The sequence below is a fragment of the Lolium perenne genome, chromosome 1 (genome assembly GCF_019359855.2).
Source record: "Lolium perenne isolate Kyuss_39 chromosome 1, Kyuss_2.0, whole genome shotgun sequence".
In the NCBI taxonomy this organism is placed as follows: Eukaryota; Viridiplantae; Streptophyta; class Magnoliopsida; order Poales; family Poaceae; genus Lolium; species Lolium perenne.
Window position 1 is genome coordinate 110,306,932 of NC_067244.2, and position 18,933 is coordinate 110,325,864.

An 18,933-nucleotide genomic window follows, 5' to 3' on the forward strand; every position below is an offset into this window, starting at 1 on the left:
CTTCTCCCCCAGCCGGCTGATGAAGCGGCTCAAGGAGGCCAGGCAACCAGTGAACTTCTGGACGTCCTTGAGGCACTGCGGCAGCTCCATCTTCTCCAGGGCACTGATCTTCTCCGGGTTGGCTTCGATCCCTCGCTCAGAGACGAGGTAGCCAAGGAGTTGGCCGGATGGCACGCCGAACTTGCACTTGGCCGGGTTGAGCTTCATGCGGAATCTCCGCAGATTGGTGAAGGTTTCTCTCAGATCATCAAGGAGGGTAGTCGTCTCCTTGGTCTTTACAACGACATCATCCACGTATGCGTGAACGTTTCTGCCGATTTGATCCTGCCATTTTTGCATGCACCTTTGATAGGTGGCGCCTGCATTTTTTAAGCCGAACGGCATAGTCGTGTAGCAATAAGCCCCATACGGGGTAATGAACGAAGTCTTTATTTGATCATCCGGATTCAAAGGAATCTGGTGGTAGCCTGAATAGGCGTCTAAAAAAGACAACAGTTCATAGCCGGTAGTCGAGTCTATGACTTGATCTATGCGCGGCAGGGGGAAGGGGTCCTTCGGGCACGCCTTGTTCAGGCTGGTGTAGTCGATACACATGCTCCAGGAGCCGTTCTTCTTCAGGACCAGGACCAGGTTCGCCAACCAGTCCGGGTGCAGCACTTCCATGATGAAGCCGGCTGCCAGCAGCCGGGCGATTTCTTCACCGATGGCCTTCCTTCTTTCCTCGGCGAAGCGCCAGAGAGGCTGCTGTAGGATAACGTTGCATAGAAAACAAAAATTTTCCTACCGCGAACACGCAATCCAAGCCAAGATGCAATCTAGAAGACGGTAGCAACGAGGGGATTATCGAGTCTCACCCTTGAAGAGATTCCAAAGCCTACAAGATGAGGCTCTTGTTGCTGCGGTAGACGTTCACTTGCCGCTTGCAAAAGCGTGTAGAAGATCTTGATCACGGCGCCACGAACGGGCAGCACCTCCGTACTCGGTCACACGTTCGGTTGTTGATGAAGACGACGTCCACCTCCCGTTCCAGCGGGCAGCGGAAGTAGTAGCTCCTCTTGAATCCGACAGCACGACGGCGTGGTGTCGGTGGTGGTGGAGAAATCCGGCGGAGCTTCGCTAAGCGTGCGGGATGTGGTGGAGGAGAGTGGGCCACTAGGTTTGGGAGAGGGGGGCGCTGGCCACTAGGGGTGCGGCCACCTTGGTGGTTCTTGGGGTGGCCGGCCCCCTCCCCTTGGCCCTCATTATATAGGTGGAACACCCAAGAGTTGGTCTACAAGTCTTCGAATAAGACCCCAAACCAAAACCTTCCATAACACATGAAACCTACCCAAGCTAGGACTCCCACTAGAGGTGGGATTCCCACCCTTCCTTGGGAGGGGGTGGCCGGCCCCCTTAGGGGAGTCCACTTGGGACTCCTCCCCCTTTAGGGTTGGCCGGCCATGGTGGTGGAGTCCCTTTGGGACTCCGCCTTCCATAGTGGTTTCTTCCGGACTTTTCTAGAACCTTCTAGAACCTTCCATAGAACCTTCCGGATCATTTTAAATCTTATATATGTGAATCTTATTCTCCGGACCATTCCGGGACTCCTCGTGATGTCCGGGATCTCATCCGGGACTCTGAACAAATATTCGAACTCCATTCCATATTCAAGTTCTACCATTTCAACATCCAACTTTAAGTGTGTCACCCTACGGTTCGTGAACTATGCAGACATGGTTGAGTACTCACTCCTACCAATAACCAATAGCGGGATCTGGAGATCCATAATGGCTCCCACATATTTCAACGATGACTTTAGTGATCGAATGAACCATTCACATACGATACCAATTCCCTTTGTCACGTGATATTTTACTTGTTCGAGGTTTGATCATCGGTATCACTCTATACCTTGTTCAACCTCGTCTCCTGACAAGTACTCTTTACTCGTACCGTGGTATGTGGTCTCTTATGAACTTATTCATATGCTTGCAAGACATTAGACGACATTCCACCGAGAGGGCCCAGAGTATATCTATCCGTCATCGGGATGGACAAATCCCACTGTTGATCCATATGCCTCAACTCATACTTTTCGGATACTTAATCCCACCTTTATAACCACCCATTTACGCAGTGGCGTTTGGTGTAATCAAAGTACCTTTCCGGTATAAGTGATTTATATGATCTCATGGTCATAAGGACTAGGTAACTATGTATCGAAAGCTTATAGAAAATAACTTAATGACGAGATCTTATGCTACGCTTAATTGGGTGTGTTCATTACATCATTCATACAATGATATAACCTTGTTATTAATAACATCCAATGTTCATGATTATGAAACTACTCATCCATTAATCAACAAGCTAGTTAAGAGGCATACTAGGGACTCTTTGTTGTTTACATATCACACATGTACTAATGTTTCGGTTAATACAATTATAGCATGGTATATAAACATTTATCATAAACATAAAGATATATAATAACCACTTTTATTATTGCCTCTTGGGCATATCTCCTTCAGTTTCCCACTTGCACTAGAGTCAATAATCTAGATTACATTGTAATATACCTAACACCCATGGCATTCTGGTGTTGGTCATGCTTTGCCCTAGGGAGAGCTTTAGTCAACGGATCTGCTACATTCAGATCAGTGTGTACTTTGCAAATCTTTACTTCTCCATCTTCGATGTACTCGCGAATCGAGTGGTAACGCAGCTTGATATGCTTCAGCCTCTTGTGTGACCTTGGCTCTTGTGCATTGGCGATGGCACCCATGTTATCACAGTAGATGATTAATGGGTCCAATGCACTAGGAACCACACCGAGCTCTACAATGAACCTCTTCATCCATACCGCTTCGATGAAGCCTCCAAGCCGCTATGTACTCGATTCTCGTTAAAGACTTCGCCACCGTGCACCGCTTCGAGCTTGCCCACCATCGCATCACCATTCAATATAAACACGTACCCAGATTGTGACTTAGAGTCATCAGGATCAGTGTTCCAACTTGCATCGGTGTAACCGTTTACAACGAGCTCTTGGTCACCTCCATAACAAAGAAACATATCCTTAGTTCTTTTCAAGTACTTCAGGATATTCTTGACCGCTGTCCAGTGTTCCATTCCTGGATCACTTTGATATCTGCTAGTCAAACTAACAGCATGTGCTATATCCGGTCTAGTACATAGCATGGCATACATGATAGATCCTACTGCCGAAGCATAGAGGATATTACTCATCCTTTCTCTTTCTTCTGCCGTAGCCGGTCCTTGAGTCTTACTCAAAACCTTGGCTGGTAACATAGGTAAGAACCCTTTCTTACTTTCGTCCATTCTAAACTTCTTTAGAATCTTGTCCAGGTATGTACTCTGTGATAGCCCTATTAGGCGTCTTGATCTATCTCTATAAATCTTGATGGCTAATATATACGATGCTTCACCAAGGTCTTTCATTGAAAAACTATTATTCAAATAACCTTTTACATTGCTTAATAGTTCTATATCATTCCCGATCAATAATATGTCATCTACATATAATATCAGAAATGCTACAGAGCTCCCACTCACTTTCTTGTAAATACAGGCCTCTCCATGACACTGTATAAACCCGAAGTCTTTGATCACCTTATCAAAGCGTCGGTTCCAACTTATTGATGCTTGCTTCAGTCCATAGATTGAACGCTAAAGTTTGCATACTTTGTCAGCATTTTTAGGATCGACGAAACCTTTGGGTTGTACCATATACAACTCTTCCTCAATGTCTCCATTAAGGAACGCCGTTTTGACATCCATCTACCAAATCTCATAATCGAAAAATACAGCTATTGCTAACAAAATCCTCACAGATTTTAGCTTCGCTACAGGTGAGAAAGTCTCATCGTAGTCAACTCCTTGAATTTGTCGGAAACCCTTTGCGACAAGTCGAGCTTTATAGACAGTAATATTACCATCAGCATCTGTTTTCCTCTTGAATATCCATTTATTCTCGATAGCCTTGCGGCTATCAGGTAAGTCTACCAAAGTCCATACTTTGTTATCATACATGGATCCCATTTCGGATTTCATGGCTTCTTGCCATTTGTTGGAATCTGGCTCATCATCGCTTCTTCATACGTCGCAGGGTCCTCATCATTGTTATCCACAATCATGACATTTAGACAAGGATCATACCAATCAGGAGTGGCACGTTCCCTTGTCGATCTGCGAGGTTCAGTAGTTTCCTCGTTCGAAGTTTCATGATCATTATCATTAGCTTCCTCTGTTGCCGGTGTAGGCGGTACAGGTACAACTTCGTCTTGCGCTACTCTGATCAACGAGTATAGATTCATCAATCTCATCGAGTTCTACTTTTCTTCCAGTGACTTCTTTAGTGAGAAATTCTTTCTCAAGAAAGGTTCCGTTCTTAGCAACAAAGATTTTGCCTTCGGATCTGTGATAGAAAGTGTACCCTATAGTTTCCTTAGGGTATCCTATGAAGACGCATTTCTCCACTTTGGGTTTTAGCTTGTCCGGTTGTAACTTCTTTACATAGGCTTCGCAACCCCAAACTTTAAGGAACGACAGCTTAGGTTTCTTATTGAACCATAATTCATACGGTGTCGTTTCTACGGATTTTGATGGTGCTCTATTTAAAGTGAATGCGGCTGTCTCTAATGCATAACTCCAAAATGATAACGGCAAATCAGTAAGAGACATCATAGAACGAACCATATCTAAGAGAGTTCGATTACGACGTTCGGACACACCGTTTCGTTGTGGTGTTCCCGGCGGTGTCAATTGTGAAAGTATTCCGCATTTCTTTAAATGCATGCCAAACTCATAACTCAGATATTCACCTCCACGATCAGATCGTAGAAATTTAATCTTCTTGTTACGTTGATTTTCTACTTCACTTTGGAATTCCTTAAACTTCTCGAAAGTTTCGGATTTATGTTTCATGAAATAGATATACCCATATCTACTCAGATCATCTGTGAAGGTTAGAACATAACGATAACCACCACGCGATGCTACGCTCATTGGTCCGCACACATCGGTATGTATGATTTCCAATAAGTCAGTAGCTCGCTCCATCATACCAGAAAATGGAGTCTTAGTCATTTTTCCCATTAGACATGCTTCACATCTATCAAGTGACTCAAAGTCAAGTGATTCAAGTAATCCATCGGTATGGAGTTTCTTCATGCGTTTCACTCCAATATGACCAAGACGATAGTGCCACATATAAGTAGAATTATCATTCAATTTAATTCTCTTAGCATCAATGTTATGTATATGCGTATCACTACTATCAAGATCTAATAGAAATAAGCCATTCTTTTCAGGTGGTCGACCATAAAAGATATTATTCATAAAAATAGAACAACCATTATTCTCAGACTTGAATGAATAACCGTCTTGCATTAAACAAGATCCAGATATAATGTTCATGCTCAACGCGGGTACAAAATAACAATTATTTAGGCTTAAAACTAATCCCGAAGGTAGATGTAGAGGAAGTGTGCCGACAGCGATCACATCGACTTTGGATCCGTTTCCAACGCGCATCGTCACTTCATCTTTCAGTAGTCTTCATTTATTCTTTAGTTCCTGTTTCGAGTTACAGAGATGAGCAACCGAACCAGTATCAAATACCCAGGTACTAGAACGAGAACCAGTGAGATAAACATCTATAACATGTATATCAGATATACCTTCTTTCTTCTTCTTGACAAGGCCGCTCTTCAGATCAGCTAGATACTTGGAGCAATTACGCTTCCAGTGTCCCTTCTCCTTGCAGTAATAGCACTCAGCATCAGGCTTAGGGCCATTCTTAGGTTTTATAGGAGGCGTGGCAGCTTTCTTGTCACCCTTCTTGAATTTTCCCTTAGACTCGCCCTGTTTCTTGAAACTGGTGGTCTTGTTGACCATCAACACTTGGTGCTCTTTCTTGATCTCAATCTCAGCAGCTTTTAGCATGCCAAAGAGTTCAGGTAACTCCTTGTTCATGTCCTGCATATTGTAGTTCATCACAAAGTTCTTGTAACTTGGTGGCTGTGATTGAAGGACACGATTAATCCCCAGTATGTTAGAAATCACTATTCCCAAGTCACTGAGTTTCTTCGCATGCCCGGTCATGGCGAGCATGTGCTCACTAACGGAGCTGCCTTCTTCCATCATACAGCTGAAGAAATGTTTCGATGCTTCATAGCATTCCACGGCCGCATGAGTCTCAAATATAGCTTTCAGCTCATTCATCAACTCATGAGGATCGTGGTGCTCAAAACTTTTTTGAAGATCGGATTCCAGACTGCATAGGATGGCACACTGAACTTGAGAGTACCGAGTTTTCCGAGTCTCGTAAACAGCTTTTACTTCATCGGTTTCAGTTTCTGCAGGAGGGTCACCTAGCGGTGCATCAAGCACATATTGCAGATTTCCGCCAGAGAGGAAGATCCTCACATGACGGAACCAGTCGGTAAAGTTGCTACCGTTGCTCTTAAGTTTTTCTTTCTCTAGGAACTGGTTAAAATTGATTGGGGACGCCATCTCTACAACATATATTTGCAAAAGTTTAGACTAAGTTTATGACAAATTGAGTTCAAATTTTAATTCAACATAATTAAAAATCTAGGTGAACTCCCACTCAAAACAATATCCCTCGCATTGTCTTAGTGATCACACGAACCAAATCCACCGCACCTAAGTCCGATCATCACGAGACAAGGTGTGATTTCAATGGCGAACACTCAAAGTGTTCATCATATCAACCATATGATCCATGCTCTACCTTTCGGTATCACGTGTTCCGAGACCATGTCTGTACATGCTAGGCTCGTCAAGGCCACCTTAGTATCCGCATGTGCAAAACTGTCTTGCACCCGTTGTATGCACTTGTTGATTCTATCTGTTATCACCAGATTTTGGACAAATCCAGAGGTGGGCCGTAAGAGAGATGGGCTTAGAGGACTACAACGTGGAAGATCTCTGAAGCGGCCTTGCACGGAGAATTTGGGCTAATTTGCTCGTGTATCTTTAATTATAGTAGGTTATATCTTAGATCAAGATGTAGAGTTTGTATCGCACACGGTGGGATATTCCCACGTTAGAAAGTCCGCTGGACTATAAATATGTATCTAGGGTTTATGGAATAAACAACAACACAACGTTCACCCCAAAAACAAACCAATCTCGGCGCATCGCCAACTCCTTCGTCTCGAGGGTTTCAATCAGGTAAGCGACATGCTGCCTAGATCGCATCTTGCGATCTAGGCAGCACAAGCTCCACGTTGTTCATGCGTTGCCCGTACTGAAGCGTCTTTGATGGCGGGCAACGTAGTTATCATAGATGTGTTAGGGTTAGCATAGCTCTTCGTATAACATGCTTACGTAGTGCAACCCTTGCATGTCTAGCCGCCCTCACGCCTATCTCAGGCGTGGGGGCGGCACCCTGCTTGTTCATTATTTAGTAGATCTGATCCGTTACGATTGCTCCTTGTTCTACAAGGATTAGTTTAATATCTGCAATAGTTAGGCCTTACAAAGGGGGGGAGGATCCAGTGGCACGTAGGGTGGCGTTCGCAAGTCCTAAACAGGATGTTCCGTGGACCAACTTCATTGTTGGTTCTTTGGCCTTGTTTAGGATCGGCTTACGAGCACCGTGCGTGGCCGCGAGGCCCAACCTGGAGTAGGATGATCCGATTATGCGGTGAAAACCCTAAATCGTCGTAGATCTCATTAGCTTTATCTTGATCAAGCAGGATCACCAAGTATTCGTGCACCCCGTACGAATCATGGGTGGATCGGCTCTTTGAGCCGATTCACAGGATAACCTGAGAGCCGATCGAGGCTCTTATTTAATGTTTACGTGTATGCCATGCAGGAACTAAGCGAGGCATCCCCATCACCTTCCTGACCAGGTATAGGTCAGGTGGCACGCCCTTGCACTTCGCATCGCCGCGTGTGACCGAAGAGCATTGCGGGCCGTCGCTCGGAGGGGTCTCAGCCAGCCGCAGCTCTAGGCTCTTCCCGGCTCTACGGTGTTGATAGGCCGCTGCCCGCCGGTGGGTTTTGGCGATCAACACATTCTGGCACGCCCGGTGGGACAATCGTCTACATCAACCACATCGCCATCTACATCTGAGATGGCGACGGACGGCACGCCAGTCACCTACGAGGAGCTGCCTGCCGAGCTCAAGAAGAAACATGACGAGATCAAGGCCACCCTCGAAGCCGACCTCATCGGCTCTTTCCAGAGAACCCGTACCCATGGCATCAGATGGAAGGGATTCTCACCACAAGGTGCACTCGATGAGATAGATCTCTCTGCCCCGTCGGAGGAACGCACTGTGGCCTGCGGCGGCAGAGATCAACTACTTGGTGGCTCACTCGCTACACCGCCACTCGAAAACTTGGTCAACGTGTTGGAGCGTCTCGCTCCGCGCGTGATCCAGGAGATCATGAGCCACCGTACTCGCCGTCGGGACCAGCTCTCGGGACGCACCAAGGAGAGTTGCCACTCCGATCCGTCCACCGCTGCCATATGCGTTGGCGGCACCACTGAAGTGCCGGCTACACCGGCATTCGTCGTCTACAAGATCGGTGGTGACCCTAGTGACCACCGGTTCTTGGTCGAGGCGCCTAAGGAGATCCCTCAAGGATACGCGTGCACGTATGTGCCGATTGTGGCAACCGGGCACTCTCAAACCAGGCCACAACGTCGGGGACTCCGCGCAGACAGGAGGAACGTCGGCGACAGAGCTTGAGAAGCGTACGTGGCTAACTAAGTACGCCACCCCGACGAAACTCGAGCCCAGCTCCTGCAGCTTGGCTCAGAGCTGGAAAAGCAAACATGGTCGGCTAAGTACGCCACCCCGGCGAATCTTCGAGTGCATCTCCCGCGCCAAGACGGCGGATCAGATCAGTACCATGCGAGAGACCGATTCGGCATTATGCCGAAAAGGAGGGCAATCGGCTATTCTAAGCCGTACCCGACGAGTACGAGATGATCCCGCTGCCACCTAAATATCGGCTCCCCGACTTCTCCAAATTCGGTGGATCGGATGGCTCCAGCTCCATCGAGCACATCGGCCGATATTTGGCGCAACTAGGACCGGCTTCGGTGTCGGATCAGCTACGTGTGAGGCTCTTTTCACAGTCCCTCACAGGATCGGCTTTTGGATGGTATACCTCTTTGCCAAAGAAACTCCATCCGGTCTTGGAAGCAATTGGAAGAACAGTTCCATATGCAATATCATTCGAAGCTTCCGAGTCTAGCATTGCCGATCTAGCACAACTACGTCGAAGCGCGGAGAAACGGTGACAGAGTACATCCAGGCGTTTCAGGAATCTTAGGAACCGATGTTATTCGGTTCGTATAACCGAAAAGGAAACGATCGAGTTGGCGATGTCGGCCTTGCAACACGGCTCAAGGACATGGCCTCCCAAGCAGATTATCCCTCGGCGGCACACATGGTTCGAAACTATCGGCATATGAACAGCGCCACCCGGACTGCACCAAGACAAGTTCAAGCGTGCGATAGTCATGGTCGATACAGAGGAAGGTGAAGTGCTGCGGGAGACCAAGAAGTAGCGGTGGCTGAGTGGACTCGGGGAGGAACCCCCGTGTCCTGCAAATGGGTAAAGCCACCAGGGCCGCCCAGGGGATTTGATTTTGACGTGACGAAGACTGAACAAATCTTCGACCTCCTGCTCAAGGAGAAACAGTTGACGATTCCTGAAGGTCTCAAGTTCCCTACGGCGCAAGAGCTAAACGGAAAGCCATACTGCAAGTTCCACAACTCGTTTTCCCATGCCACCAACGACTGCAGGGTGTGGCGTCAGCACATCCAAGCGGCGATAGAGAAGGGGCGTTTAATTTTCAACCAGTACGCCATGAAGGTAGACACCCAGCCCTTCCCCGCCGTTAACATGGTAGAAGTCATCTACCCCGAGGGTTGCCAACCAGTTCCCACGTTCAGCATCAACATGGTAGGACCTGGGAACCACTCTGGCAAAGATGGAGATGAGGGCAGTTGCTCTCATAGCAAGGACACAGAGGAGGCCGCTCCACGCGATCGGCTCCATCATGATGGCAAGCGCTACGTCACAGAGGGAGAAGTGAAGGACATAAGATATCAACGACCTCTCTCTGATCACCTCCTCAACAAATATGTGAGTCAGTATGACCAACGCCGACGGTCCAATTATGATGATGAAGGAGATCGTCTGGCTAGAGAAGCCAGAAGACATCGTCGGCAGGATCGCGATGAGGAGGAGCACGAGCGCCGTGCCACGGAAAAATCAAGTGAGCAAGATGACAACGCCAGACACTGGGACTGCCCTTTCTTCAGACATTGCTGGGATTCAGGAATGAGCCGATTGCCCACAATCGGCAATTGCCCAGAATGCAACAAGAAGAAGAAGGAGGCAGCCAACGTGTCTGTGTTTGAGCGCTTAGGGCCTCTCCCACCACCAAGCAAACGTGCTGAGTCACTTCGTTGGGCAGATCTTGAGGATTCCGAAGACGAAGGAATAGAAGGAGAAGAAGACAGGTACCACCGTCCAAGGTGGTGCCCTGACGGACTCAGCCGTTCACAAAAGCGCAGGGTTCAACGTTTGCGCGGCCTGGAGGAAGCCGAAAGGTTATACCTGCATACGCTAAGGAAGGCACGGCCTGATCTGGCTGCGAAGGTTCAGCGAGCCCTGGATGAAGAGGGTCGTCCACGGAGAATGGAGTGGCGTCCCAAGCAAAAGAAAGCCGATGATGAAACATCGGCTGGCACAAACATGGTGCTTGTCTTGCCGACAGAGCTTAGTGCTCCACGATTATACGATGCACTCAAGGTGGACGACAGCAGGCGCATCAAGTCAGAAGTTGGGTTGGTCTTATCCAGCCTAACCGAGTAGCAAGATTAAACCAATGAGCAGACCGTGCGAGGCTAATCCTTGTGATCGGCCCCAAAAAAGTTTATGGAAGGACATTACAAAACCTTCATCGAACAAGCAATGTGGAGGCCGAGTCCAGCAATCGGCCAAAATTATCTTCTGCACATATTCTGTTTGTGGTCAGCAACGATCTACTGGGCAGCGGCCACGTCGGCAGATGAAAGTCAGCAAGTGCAGTGCCCTGACTAACCATGAAAGCCGATATCTGCAGTCATTTGGCAGATTCGGCTCGGGGGGCATATAGTCAGATGAACATGTGCAGATAAACATGCGTAAACATGTGTGCAGAGGAACATTGGGGGCCGATTGGGAAAAATCGGCCAAATAAAAAAAAAATAAACAGCAACAAAACGTTTAGCCGATGCAGATACGTGGCCATCGACTCAAGAGGTACAGCGGTTATGAGCAGAAAGGGTCAACGGAGCAGGAAGTGAGTCACGAAGAGAAATTCTAATGGAAGAGTTCCTCAGTTGAGTGGCTTGATGACTTCGGTTTTCTCTTCAAGAACCCCTGGCTTGATCACGCTTCAGTAATATGCAGACCAGGTTAAGGATAGGTCGGATCCACCACAGGGAAGGAGCCGATCTGACTTGCAAGATACGGAAAGTAGACTGAAGAAGCTCGGGGGGCAGCTCACCCTGAAGGTTCTCTGCTTTGGAGAGCCGATTTTGCTCAAATCGGCTGGTTCAACATCATGACTTGGGAACCGATGGCGACACATTTGGTTAGTCCATTGATATGTTCGCCTTGATAAAGGCTCGGGGGGCAACTGATGACGCAGAATTTTCCGTTCTTAAGAAGCCGATTGAGATTTCATCGGGCTGAAAACCCAGTGGTATCGACTTCAGGAGCAAGTCGTGTCGGCAGTGGTTCTGGGGCTCTCGTGAGAACGTCGATCTGCCTAGTTGTCCGCCAGAGCTCAAAGGGGTGGGGCATTGAGATACTGGTGCGTTGTCATCGGCTCGTTGGGCATTGGTTAAGTGACGATCGGCAGGGTCAGCAGAAGAGGGAATCGGCTCAATTAAACTCCGAAGAAATCGGCAAACTCAAATTGGGGAAAAGTTCTTCATTGATAAACCAGATTTCTTACATAGAAGAGCTGATTGCTCTCAAAAGGGAGTACTAAGGGGATACATTGCCCCGTCTACTGTTGCTGATCCTATTCTAGAGGACCTATTCTACGGGCCGTCACTGCCCTCGTCGTCACCGTCGTCAGCGCTGTCGGCGCTGCTCCCGGCGGGCTCGTCGTCGCTGCTGTAGCGGCCGCCGGCAGGACCTTCGTTGTCCTCGTCCTCCACGTCGTCGTCGTCGTCGTCGCTATCATAATCACTAAGATTCCCTGGCCAGGGGCAATGGCGCTTGGCCGGCGGCTCGTCGGAGGGGCTGTCGTCGTCATCCTCCTCCTCCTCTTCCTCCTCCTGCACCTCGGAGGAGGTAAAGTCATCCCAGGAGAAGCGATCGTCATCGCTCTCCTCCTCCGATTCCCCGTTGGCGAGGAAGCGGAGGTCGCTCTCCCCGTCCGTCGAGGACTGGTCGTCCTCAGACCAGATGGAGAAGTCATGGTCTGACTCCTCCCCGGCCTCAATGGCGCGGCGGATGTTGGCCGCATGGACCTCTTGTGGGCTCGGTGCTGGCATCGGCTCGGGAGAAGAGGACTCGAAGGAAAGTCCCGACGAGGCAGAGGAAGAAGAAGACATGGTGCGCAGAAGGGTTTTTTGGGGGTGCCGATGGCTGGAACAGAGGAAGGGGATAAAGATAACTAATCAGTCGGCACGGTTAAATAATGAGAAACCTGGTGGGAATTACTGCCATTACAGTTTCCGAAGGGGTAATGTCAGAGCTGTCAAATTTTGCAGAGAAGCTGAGAGGACAGGGCATAATGATGACGGATGCTGCAAATGGCTCTGCTCTGCCACGACATGACTCTTCGAAAGGAAAGCTTAATGATTTTGGAAAAATTGTTTCCAAAACCAGGGGGGCATGTGTTATCACCAGATTTTGGACAAATCCAGAGGTGGGCCGTAAGAGAGATGGGCTTAGAGGACTACAACGTGGAAGATCTCTGAAGCGGCCTTGCACGGAGAATTTGGGCTAATTTGCTCGTGTATCTTTAATTATAGTAGGTTATATCTTAGATCAAGATGTAGAGTTTGTATCGCACACGGTGGGATATTCCCACGTTAGAAAGTCCGCTGGACTATAAATATGTATCTAGGGTTTATGGAATAAACAACAACACAACGTTCACCCCAAAAACAAACCAATCTCGGCGCATCGCCAACTCCTTCGTCTCGAGGGTTTCAATCAGGTAAGCGACATGCTGCCTAGATCGCATCTTGCGATCTAGGCAGCACAAGCTCCACGTTGTTCATGCGTTGCCCGTACTGAAGCGTCTTTGATGGCGGGCAACGTAGTTATCATAGATGTGTTAGGGTTAGCATAGCTCTTCGTATAACATGCTTACGTAGTGCAACCCTTGCATGTCTAGCCGCCCTCACGCCTATCTCAGGCGTGGGGGCGGCACCCTGCTTGTTCATTATTTAGTAGATCTGATCCGTTACGATTGCTCCTTGTTCTACAAGGATTAGTTTAATATCTGCAATAGTTAGGCCTTACAAAGGGGGGGAGGATCCAGTGGCACGTAGGGTGGCGTTCGCAAGTCCTAAACAGGATGTTCCGTGGACCAACTTCATTGTTGGTTCTTTGGCCTTGTTTAGGATCGGCTTACGAGCACCGTGCGTGGCCGCGAGGCCCAACCTGGAGTAGGATGATCCGATTATGCGGTGAAAACCCTAAATCGTCGTAGATCTCATTAGCTTTATCTTGATCAAGCAGGATCACCAAGTATTCGTGCACCCCGTACGAATCATGGGTGGATCGGCTCTTTGAGCCGATTCACAGGATAACCTGAGAGCCGATCGAGGCTCTTATTTAATGTTTACGTGTATGCCATGCAGGAACTAAGCGAGGCATCCCCATCACCTTCCTGACCAGGTATAGGTCAGGTGGCACGCCCTTGCACTTCGCATCGCCGCGTGTGACCAGAAGAGCATTGCGGGCCGTCGCTCGGAGGGGTCTCAGCCAGCCGCAGCTCTAGGCTCTTCCCGGCTCTACGGTGTTGATAGGCCGCTGCCCGCCGGTGGGTTTTGGCGATCAACACTATCACACCCGATCATCACGAGATGCTTCGAAACGACAAGTCTTGGCAACGGTGCTACTAAGGATGAACACTTTATTATCTTGAGATTTTAGTGAGGGATCATCTTATAATGCTACCGTCGCGATCTAAGTAAAATAAGATGCATAAAAGGATTAACATCACATGCAGTTCATATGTGATATGATATGGCCCTTTTGTCTTTGCGCCTTTGATCATCATCTCCAAAACACGGACATGATCTCCATCATCTTCGGGCATGATCTCCATCATCGTCGGGGTAGCGTCAAGGTTAATGGCGCCGTCTTCATGATTGTCCTCCATGTAGCAACTATTACAACTACTTTGAAATACTACTCAACATGAAATTTAAAGACAACCATAAGGCTCCTGCCGGTTGCCACAATACAATAATGATCATCTCATACATATTCATCATCACATTATGGCCATATCACATCACCAAACCCTGCAAAAACAAGTTAGACGTCTCTAATTTGGTTTGCATATTTTACGTGGTTTAGGGTTTTCGAGAGAGATCTAATCTACCTACGAACATGAACCACAACGTTGATACTAATGTTGTCAATAGAAGAGTAAATTGAATCTTCACTATAGTAGGAGAGACAGACACCCGCAAAGCCACTTATGCAATACAAGTTGCATGTCGAACGAGGAACAATTCTCATGAACGCGGTCATGTAAAGTTAGTCCGAGCCGCTTCATCCCACTATGCCACAAAGATGCAAAGTACTAAAACTAAAGATAACAAGAGCATCAACGCCCACAAAATCATTGTGTTCTACTCGTGCAACCATCTATGCATAGACACGGCTCTGATACCACTGTAGGATAACGTTGCATAGAAAACAAAAAAAATTCCTACCGCGAAGACGCAATCCAAGCCAAGATGCAATCTAGAAGACGGTAGCAATGAGGGGATTATCGAGTCTCACCCTTGAAGAGATTCCAAAGCCTACAAGATGAGGCTCTTGTTGCTGCGGTAGACGTTCACTTGCCGCTTGCAAAAGCGCGTAGAAGATCTTGATCACGGCGCCACGAACGGGCAGCACCTCCGTACTCGGTCACACGTTCGGTTGTTGATGAAGACGACGTCCACCTCCCGTTCTAGCGGGCAGCGGAAGTAGTAGCTCCTCTTGAATCCGACAGCACGACGGCGTGGTGTCGGTGGTGGTGGAGAAATCCGGCGGAGCTTCGCTAAGCGTGCGGGATGTGGTGGAGGAGAGTGGGCCGCTAGGGTTTGGGAGAGGGGGGCGCTGGCCACTAGGGGTGCGGCCACCTTGGTGGTTCTTGGGGTGGCCGGCCCCCTCCCCTTGGCCCTCATTATATAGGTGGAACACCCAAGAGTTGGTCTACAAGTCTTCGAATAAAACCCCAAACCAAAACCTTCCATAACACATGAAACCTACCCAAGCTAGGACTCCCACTAGAGGTGGGATTCCCACCCTTCCTTGGGAGGGGGTGGCCGGCCCCCTTAGGGGAGTCCACTTGGGACTCCTCCCCCTTTAGGGTTGGCCGGCCATGGTGGTGGAGTCCCTTTGGGACTCCGCCTTCCATAGTAGTTTCTTCTGGACTTTTCTAGAACCTTCTAGAACCTTCCATAGAACCTTCCGGATTATTTTAAATCTTATAAAATGACTTCCTATATATGAATCTTATTCTCCGGACCATTCCGGGACTCCTCGTGATGTCCGGGATCTCATCCGGGACTCTGAACAAATATTCGAACTCCATTCCATATTCAAGTTCTACCATTTCAACATCCAACTTTAAGTGTGTCACCCTACGGTTCGTGAACTATGCGGACATGGTTGAGTACTCACTCCTACCAATAACCAATAGCGGGATCTGGAGATCCATAATGGCTCCCACATATTTCAACGATGACTTTAGTGATCGAATGAACCATTCACATACGATACCAATTCCCTTTGTCACGCGATATTTTACTTGTCCGAGGTTTGATCATCGGTATCACTCTATACCTTGTTCAACCTCGTCTCCTGACAAGTACTCTTTACTCGTACCGTGGTATGTGGTCTCTTATGAACTTATTCATATGCTTGCAAGACATTAGACGACATTCCACCGAGAGGGCCCAGAGTATATCTATCCATCATCGGGATGGACAAATCCCACTGTTGATCCATATGCCTCAACTCATACTTTCCGGATACTTAATCCCACCTTTATAACCACCCATTTACGCAGTGGCGTTTGGTGTAATCAAAGTACCTTTCCGGTATAAGTGATTTATATGATCTCATGTGATGTGGACTAAGTCCTTGGATGTGCCCGATCTTCACGGATTTGGATGGGATTCGTGGGGGAGGTGGATGAACACGAAGAACGTGGGTGGATGGCGGGGTGGATCGAAGATACAAACGCAACACACACACACAACCGGTTGTTCTTCGTTGGCCCGATACACCAACCCAACGGAATTGCAAGAAAAAGACCCGCAAGGAGTAGAATCCCTCACAAAAGGTTGGCAATAGCAATCGATAGAGTTCCAAAGAGGAAAAGAGTGCAAATAGATAGAATTGCAAAAGCAAAAGATCCAAAACACTAGAATTCCCAGAATGGAAGAGATCAACCGCCTAGAAGAGTAGATAACTTCGTAGATTCGTAGATCTAGAAGGGTTTCCCGCGGGAAGGAGCATAGCTCATGTTTTCTCTTACATCAAGTCTAATCTCAGATCTGAGCCAACAAGGCTATTTATAGGTGGGGGGCGAAGAGGTAAGTTACACGCTGAAAAGTCTTTGTCTTCTTTGAAGTTCGATGGGGCGGAAGTTCCGGTCAACTTGGGCGGAAGTTCCGGTCAGGGGCGGAAGTTCCGGTCCGGAGGGGCGGAAGTTCCGGTCGGGCCGGAAGTTCCGGCCAAGTTCCGGCCTTGTTCCGGAATTGCGCCATTGTCCCGCAGTAACATCCAGGGGCGTTTTCGCCGACTTTCGGAACTTGGGCGGAACTTGGGCGGAAGTTCCGGTCCCTCGGGGCGGAAGTTCCGGTCCCTCGGGGCGGAAGTTCCGGCCTGATCCACTTCGCTGGGCGCTGGGAGGCATCTGGAGGGCATCTGGAGAGCATCTGGCCGGAAGTTCCGGTCCTGGGGGGTGGAAGTTCCGGCCTGGAAGCTGTAGCTCCATCTTCATCATTTCCAGCTCTCTCTTCATTGGCTTGGTCTCCATGGCTCGCTTCTTGGTCGATGTACCTGATTGAACATAGGGTATTGGCATGAAGTAGCAATCCATCCAAAGGGGTGTCAAAGGCGAACGTGGAGAGGAGCGAATTCACCTCTTGGTGTAGGGCTTGAGCTCGAGCTCGTGTCATTGGACCACGAGGAGGGCTTGTCGGTCTTGAGGCGGTGGTGTCCGAAGGCCACCCCGTATCATCTCCCCCCCCTTGGGAAAGAGTCGTCCTCGACTCTAACGTCTCTTCATCTTCATGGTATGGCGAGAGGTCGGACACATTGAATGTGCTGCTCACCAAGTACTTGGATGTTGGTATGTCGATGACGTAGGCGTTGTCGTTGATTCGCTTGAGGACCTTGAAGGGACCATCACCTGGGGGCTTGAGCTTGGAGTTTCTTTCTTGAGGGAAACGGTCCTTGCGAAGATGTATCCACACTAGGTCCCCTTCGTTGAAGATCCGTGCCTTTTTCTTCATGTTGAGGCGTGTTGCTTGACGAAGAACTTGTTGCTCGATTGTTGCCCTTGTATCTTCATGTAGCTTCTTCACGGCGGCGGTGCGCTTGTCGAAGTCCATGTTTGTCCGCTCATGAAGTGGAAGTGGTAGTATGTCGAGTGCCGTGAGCGGCTCAAACCCGTAGACGACCATGAAGGGACTCCTTGATGTTGTCGAGTGCTTGGCGCGGTTGTAGGCGAACTCCGCGTGTGGAAGGCACTCTTCCCATGACTTCAAGTTTTTCTTCACGAGGCTGCGTAGAAGAGAGGATAGGCTTCGATTGACCACTTCCGTTTGGCCGTCCGTTTGCGGGTGCGAGGATGATGAGAATAAGAGCTTCACTCCAAACTTTGCCATGAGCGACTTCCAAAGATAACTCATGAACTTGACGTCTCGATCCGACACAATGCTTTGCGGTACTCCATGTAGGCGAATAATTTCCCTGAAAAACAATGAAGCAATGTGTGAAGCATCGTCGCTCTTATGGCAAGGTATGAAATGAGCCATCTTAGAGAATCTATCCACTACCACAAATATAGAATCGTGACCATGCTTAGTGCGAGGCAAGCCTAGAACGAAATCCATGCTAATATCGGTCCATGGTGCATATGGAATAGGCAATGGAGTGTAAAGACCATAAGGGTTGGAGGTAGACTTAGCTTGTAAGCATGTTGTACACCGTCGGCAAAGGCGCTCCACGTCGCGGTACATTCTTGGCCAATAATAGTGAGTGGAGAGCATGGCATATGTCTTCTCTCGTCCAAAGTGTCCCATAAGACCACCACCATGCGATTCTTGTAAGAGCAAAAGGCGAAGCGAAGACATAGGAATACAAAGTTTGTTGCCCTTGAACAAGAATCCTTGGTGCAAATAGAAATCATCGATGCCCTTTTCACTAGAACACTTTGCAAAGATTGGGCCAAAGAAAGTATCGGAAGCATATAAATCTTTGATTTCATCAAGACCCAAAACACTAATATCCAAACGAGTGAGTAAGAGGGTGAGTTTGCGGGAAAGAGCATCCGCCACAACATTGTCCTTGCCCTTCTTGTATTTGATTACATATGGAAAGGACTCAATGAACTCAACCCACTTTGCATGTCTTTTGTTCAAATTGTGTTGACTTTTCTAATATTTCAAAGACTCATGGTCGGAGTGG